The following is a 6,940-nucleotide window of genomic DNA, read 5'->3' on the forward strand; positions in this document are numbered from 1 at the left end:
TAATTCAAGGGTATACAAATGTATTATTTTTTAAAGGAATATGATAATATTCTTCAAGTAGTAGTATGCTTTCCTCCCACATTCATTGTGTAACCACAGTTTTTGCCTGCTTAGATTTAGATAGTTTTTTTTTAATGGTTGAAATAGTATGTTTATAGACTTTCTTTAAAAGACCAGTGGGCTGACATAGTCCCCATCCCTAAACCAAAGGAGCCGGGTCGGTACCGCCCCATCTCTCTACTCAGCTGTCTGGGAAAGACGGCAGAGAGAATGGTACTGAACCGGCGTCAATGGAAGGTGGGACCTCCACATGAACACCTACATGGGTTCACAAGGGGTAAGAGCACTGCTCACAGCATGGCCACCTTACTGAGCACTGTCAGCAACACCAGATCTGTCATTGTTTTCCTGGACCTGGAGAAGGCTTTTGAACTGGCGAGCCCACTCGCCATTTAAGAGGTCCTGATCCGCAAGGGAATCAAGGGCAGATTGTTTGCTTGGATTGGTGACTATTTTCGGGACAGAACTGCCAGAGTGAAGTTCCAAGGTCACCTTTCCAGGCATTTGCCCCTGGAGAATGGCACTCCACAAGGCGGGGGGGGGGGGGGGTTCCTCAGCCCGGCTCTGTTTAACACCCTTATGTTAAATATCCTTGACATCCCACTCCCAGTGGGGTGCAAGATCATCTCATATGCAGATGATCTGGCAACAGAATGAGAATTTGGTCAGAAAGACCCAGCGTTGTCTGGCTCTAATGTCTAAGGAATGCCGCAGAGTCGGGCTTAAGATCTCAGCAGCCAAATCGAAGGCAATGGCGCTGAAACAGGACGTCCGCGACCAAAGACTGCGAGTCCAAGGGTTAGAGCTAGAGTGGGTTCACGTCTTCTAATACCTAGGGGTATGGGTTGACAAGAACCTCACCTTCCGCTCGGAGATTCAATACCTCCTAGAACGGACCAAGGCAAGACTCTCTGTCATGAGAGCTCTGTCAGGGCGGCGCTTAGGGGCTGGGCACCTGTCCGTCCCATCGTTGACTACGCCTCCGTCGCCCTGATTACGGTCAAGCCTGGACTAAGGAAAAGGCTTGACGTCATGCAAAACGAGGCTGCCAGGATCATCCTGGGTGCACCCGGGTGGGCTAAGGTTACCAACCTCCTCTTGGAGACCAATCTCTTCCCCCTGGACACCCGGATTGATCAGATGGCGGCTCAGTTTCTTGCCAAAGTCTTACAGTCCCCGCCGGACTCGCAGCTAAGTCAGAAAGTGCAGCGTCGGCTTGCACAGAACCATGAACTCTTTGCCAACAACACCTGGCTGTCTCATACAGCCAGGGTGCTGATACGCTTTGAGCTCAAGGAGACACTATTGGTTAAGGACATGGGCCTCCCCTACCCTAACTATGCCACAGCCCCGCCGTGGGCAAGATCCTTGATAGAATATTCTGTCATGAACCTGTCAAGGAGAAAGACACAGTATTCTCCGTCTCTTTTGAAGGCTGAGGCGGAGAGGAATATTGCAGAAATCACTCCACCGGGTAGTAAAACCTACTTCACGGATGGTTGTGTAGACCCCATTTCCCACACTGCAGGAGCCGGTTTTGCAGCAAGGGACGCTATATAGCGCAAGCTATGCGGGTATCCGACAATGCCTCCTCGCTACAGGCAGAGGTAGTCGCTATTATGGGAGCCCTAGCCCATGCAGCCCAGACGGGCGGGCATGTTGTCATACATACAGACTCTAGGGCCGCCATTGACAGCCTGCAGCAAAGCACGCCCCTTGATAACATTTATCTTCTGACCACGATTCTACCCATTGCTCAGAGAATCCTGGATCAGGGTAGACGCATTATCATCAACTGGATTCCAAGCCATGTTGGTATTAAAGGGAACGACTTAGCTGACAGGCTAGCGGAGGAAGGCAGGAAAAAACCCTTGAGTGATCTTGTGGTGCATCCTAGCCGGGAACTGCTAAGGCGTAAAACGATGGCTGCAGGGCAGGTCGGTGCCCTGCAGCGACATAGAGAGGAAGCGAGAACCTCCCCCTCGGCCAGCTGGTACTCAGACGCCACAGGCTATGAGTCGCTGATACTCTCCCCTAAAATATCAAGGCGTGCCGAAGTCAGCCTTCACAGACTGAGATTAGGCTACCCTTGTGCGTGGCAAATCATACCCACCATTGGGGATGGTGAGCGACACTGTAGGCATTGTGGCGCGCCGGACGCCAAGGTAGAGCACTATTTGATGGAATTCGCAAATCTCTCTGAACTGAACTGAAAAAACAGTCGAAAGGAATCAACAACAACAAAAAAATATCAAATGTATACAAAATTAGAAGCACCCTCTAATGGTCAGTAGTGAGGTTTCCGAGTCGTTCTCGACCGCCGCCTTCGTAACAAACCATGTTGAAAATGAAAAAGCAATATAGCAAAAAGGACTTTGGCATAATTGTGTTTTCCTGTGTTTCCTTTCGTTGTTTTGTTTTCAACTTGCTCAGCATGAATCCTTTACATGTGACAAACCATTTACCATAGCAAAGTAAAACACAGAAGCAACAAAAACATTGCTATTCATCATTCCCCCTTGGCTTGATAGGAGATAAAGTTAGCAGGTTAGGATGGGGTTTAGGAAACGCAAAGACAGACCAAGACTTTTTCTAGATTACCGAACTATGAACTGTCCCACTCAGTTCAACTGCAGTTCAGAGAACAATCATTAGCCATAATAGCCAGGGGCATGGACTCTCCTCTGATTATGTCCTACTACTGCCGTGGGGTAGGCAAGAGCCACCGTCTTGATTACAGTAGAGGCTGAGGAAATTACTAAAGTCATCAGTCTTCCCGGTAGTATCAGGGACGAATCAGTTGACCCTGTTATTAATTTTGCAGGAAGAGACGAGATTCGAGTAGCTGGTAACCTACAATAAAGTATGTAGTAGGGGACATTTCCCTGAATGACAAGAGCACGAGCAAGCAATTTAAAGGAAAAGGAGCCTTGTGTAGTGAGCACGAATACGTTTTCTCAGACGAAGCTCACCGACCATTGTTGAGCTGGTGGGAAAGTGCCTGCCACTGACTGTGAAAGATGCAATGTCTTGAGGCAATCCGCTCATCAAGGTAAGCATTCGGTTAAGATGACCATATGAGAGAGCTCATATGGTCATATATATAATTTCGATCTACTTTATTTATTGTGCGATTTTCTTTATTTTTGTCTTGTTTTCTTTGTCTTGAGTTGCTCTGTAAACGTAGCAAGATATTTTTTTCTTTATTTTGATATTTTTATTGATTTTATAAACAATTTGAAAATGAAAAAAATAAAGACTTTTTGACTGGGTTTAAATGGGTTATACATGCATAACTTAAAAATGTGAGTAGATAGAAATGTAGACAATTTCATAGGCTTTCCATTGCTTGTTTGAAAATAAGTCTCTCTATTAAAATTTATGATTTTATTCGATTATACTGATGCCATATGATTTTCCGATGATTATTTTTTTCTTTTCTTTTCACAGATAATGAGCTGAAAATTGGAGACATCCATATTGAATTAAGGAAGGTCTATTTTCAATAAAATTTTCATGTCCATACGACTGTTTTTTTTTACCCCACCCCAAATCCCAATGCCAGGTCCCTTAAGATATCCAATAATAGTGTTGGCCATAGCAAAGACATTTTTATGGAAGATGACCTCCTTTATTTAGTATTACTGTATAAAGAATATTTAGTGATTATCACTGTATATTACATATGACAAGTCAGTCTTTTTTCTATCATGCATAATCCATGTATTTGCATTTGCATATAATTGTGAAAATATATGTAGCTAAATTTGGAGACAATGTAAAATCAACATATAAACTGATAAATGGATTTAATAGATCATGACCCTAAGCACAAAGTAATACAAAAATTATATCTTCTAGGAAAGTAAAAAGAAATAGATGAACATAAATTTTATTAACACAAGAAATCCACTTACCAAACACTGAGAAACACAGATTATAAAATCACAAGCCATATTGCATTATCTGAAAATCACTGCATAAGCTTAAGAAACCACACAGCATAAATTTCATATCAAAGTAAAAAGTCGTAACCATTATCAATTTCACATTGGTTGACCTCAATGCTGTCAAACGAATTGTTCACCTTATCTGCAGAAAAACAGCAAAAAGAAACAAAAAAAAAGGACCACAATGTCAGTTACATAAAAGTAGCATTTGCTATATATCATTGAAGTATCACTAGTAAAAATACTGATCGATTTCTTTCCTATGTCCAATTCTATCTTTTGATATACCAGTTACAGCAAAAAGAGAAATAGGAAGAGTGAGAGTCAGGGAGCAGGATACCAAAAGAAAGATAAGAGAGGGAGAGAAATAGGAAGGGAGGGATTAACCTACCAATATCCATTTAGGAAACATTGTAAAAGATTTTTTTAAAATCACAAATCACAACCAGTAATTTATACACCTTTATCCAAGAAACATTTTGTTATCAAAAATGAAATGATCTTGTATCTACACCTTATAAATTAAGGCAAACTACACTCACCCTCCAATATCTTTTGCATGTTTCTGGAACAAAAGGTTTATAGAGGAGACAATAATATACCACATGCAGTATTAGGACCCTGTTAGAATCAAATCAAATGTACAAACCAAACTAAATCATGGAAGCAATTATTACACTAAATATTGTCAATATCACAGATATGCTCTCAAAAGCTATTCCACTTTCTAGCTTTTCTGTTTTCATTGAATATTAGAAGGGCTATGCCAATGTATTTTGTACATAACAGCAAAAAATAAATAAATAAGCATAGCAGCAACAAACTAATAGATTCTTCACTATTATATAGAAACATTACTAAATATTCATTTACTACCTATCCCTGATCATACTATGAAAATAAATAAAATAAAATAGTATGTTCCTTTACTCATCTCCATCTATCCACATTTAGAGCAATTGTATCATTTGTGATTTTGCAAAATTTCTTCATAACTGCTGCTAAAAAGTTACATTTCATCAATTCATATTTCCAAATATTGACATACTTATGGAACACAGTAATCCAGAATATGCTAGATTAATATTACTATCAACAAGAAATCTATGGAGAGAGGTTTATATAAGCCAAGGTCAAATTAAATCCTACACTAATGCACCTTACCTCATAGGTGTACAACACAGATAAACACCTTGAATAGTACTGGCTCATTTGCCATCACCTTACCAGAGGGTTATACTGACCTTTATTCTTTTACAGCCCTGAATTTGACATATAAAAGGAAATGTGACAAGATTTTATATAACCCAACCACAGATTATATGAACATTGTTATATCATCTTTTTTTCAGTCATGGTGACTGTGCTACCAAAATCCATAAGAATCTTTTTTTACGATGGCTCGATACTATGCTCACTATAAATATTGTGGCTGAGGTTTGCAGCTTGCTTTTCCTTTTCATGAAACTAGAACTTATTAAATAATGATCATACTAACAAGCAGCAAGTACTCAACCTCTAACAGAGAGCTAGTTAGCATAGAGAACATATATCCAAGGCTTATTTCAAAAGAGAGCTTCAACTCAAGCCCTACTGCCCTGTCCACCATAAAAGTATCCAGAGAAGCTATAATAGCATTACCATATCTTCCACTTCATAATACATCAAGAAAAAATATAAATTTGTTCTTGTTAAATTCTGGCACTTTAAGGAAGAGCTACATCACAATAAGAAACAACAGTTACACTGCCAGTTGAGTAAGTCAATAAAAAAATTGAAAATATAATAAGTGCGATAAAGCAAAAGTGACATAGAAAGGGAAGGCATATTCTTACTTTCTTATATACAAACACATGAAGAAATGGTAATGAGAAATTGCAATTTTATAACCATCATTAATCCATTCAAGAGAAACCTAGCATTATTACTAAAAACATCGCATAAGACAGAAATGGAAAACTTTTGACACATTTAAATTTTTCAACTAGGCTAATGCATTAATAGTATACAATGACAAAAAATACAGCTCAATATTAAATACAATATATTCCATTCACATATCATTTCGATAGAAAAAAAGTGCCAAGGAATATCGGAATGCAGTATCAAATTACTATTTTGGCCTGCCTACATTATTAATTAGGAAAAAAGATGAAAGCACCACAAATAGTTGATTATTTAGACCAGTGTTCCTTAAACTTACCACCATACCCCTTCTAGTAGGGCATACTTACCACTGCTCCCTCCACACCCTCACATCTTTAACCAAATCATTAAAATTTCTTCCTGAAACACAAAACTTGACATAATTCCAAATGTTAGAGGATTTTTTTTTTTTTTTTTTTTTACTTTTTCCACTGCATTCCTGCATCCACTAACTTAGAACTTACTTAGATCTTCTAGTTTAAGAATCACTGGTTTCCACATAAATAAGAAAGTAAAAATAAGGTTAAAATAATATCTACACATGATGGCATTACCAATATAATGTCATCAATTGCACCTCAAAATATGCATCTCCCCCTTTAGCTTTACTTGTCTGTAAATATGAAAAAGAGGGATTCCAGAAAATGGACAACCAAAAGCAATCACATGTAATCTCTTTAAGAAAATAATTCTCTATACATACAATTAAATGTAATTTTCAAGAAAAAAAAGAAAGATGGATATGTATTCTCTAATATTTCATAATTGCACTATATACATCATGGACTTTGTACTACCTATTCAGCAAATGAAGATATATCAGAACAAGTAAAATAAAAATATATTGAGAATCAAAGGAAAACTGGGGAATATCTGTGCACCTTCAAGTGGTTGAAATTTCTCCTAGATATATAATTTAAGCAAAAACAACAGAAAAAAAATGTCTGTAGACAGTGAAGAAATCTAAATAAACAATAAAATGTATAAACTATACAGAACTGTCA

The 6,940-nt window shown here is 38.6% G+C and overlaps 1 protein-coding gene across 1 annotated transcript in view; it reads right to left on the minus strand.

The window, feature by feature from the left end:
- Positions 1–3,938: 3,938 nt before the first annotated feature.
- brn (beta-1,3-galactosyltransferase brn) overlaps positions 3,939–6,940 on the minus strand; it is a 10,152-nt gene continuing 7,150 nt past the window's right edge. Inside the window, exon 3 of the mRNA XM_043032136.2 lies at positions 3,939–6,940. This exon is cut by the window's right edge and continues 1,128 nt beyond it. The gene's annotated coding sequence lies outside the window, so the exon portion shown is untranslated.

The sequence above is a fragment of the Penaeus japonicus genome, unplaced genomic scaffold (genome assembly GCF_977035675.1).
Source record: "Penaeus japonicus unplaced genomic scaffold, GWHDUDI00000001_assembly GWHDUDI00000008, whole genome shotgun sequence".
NCBI lineage: Eukaryota > Metazoa > Arthropoda > Malacostraca > Decapoda > Penaeidae > Penaeus > Penaeus japonicus.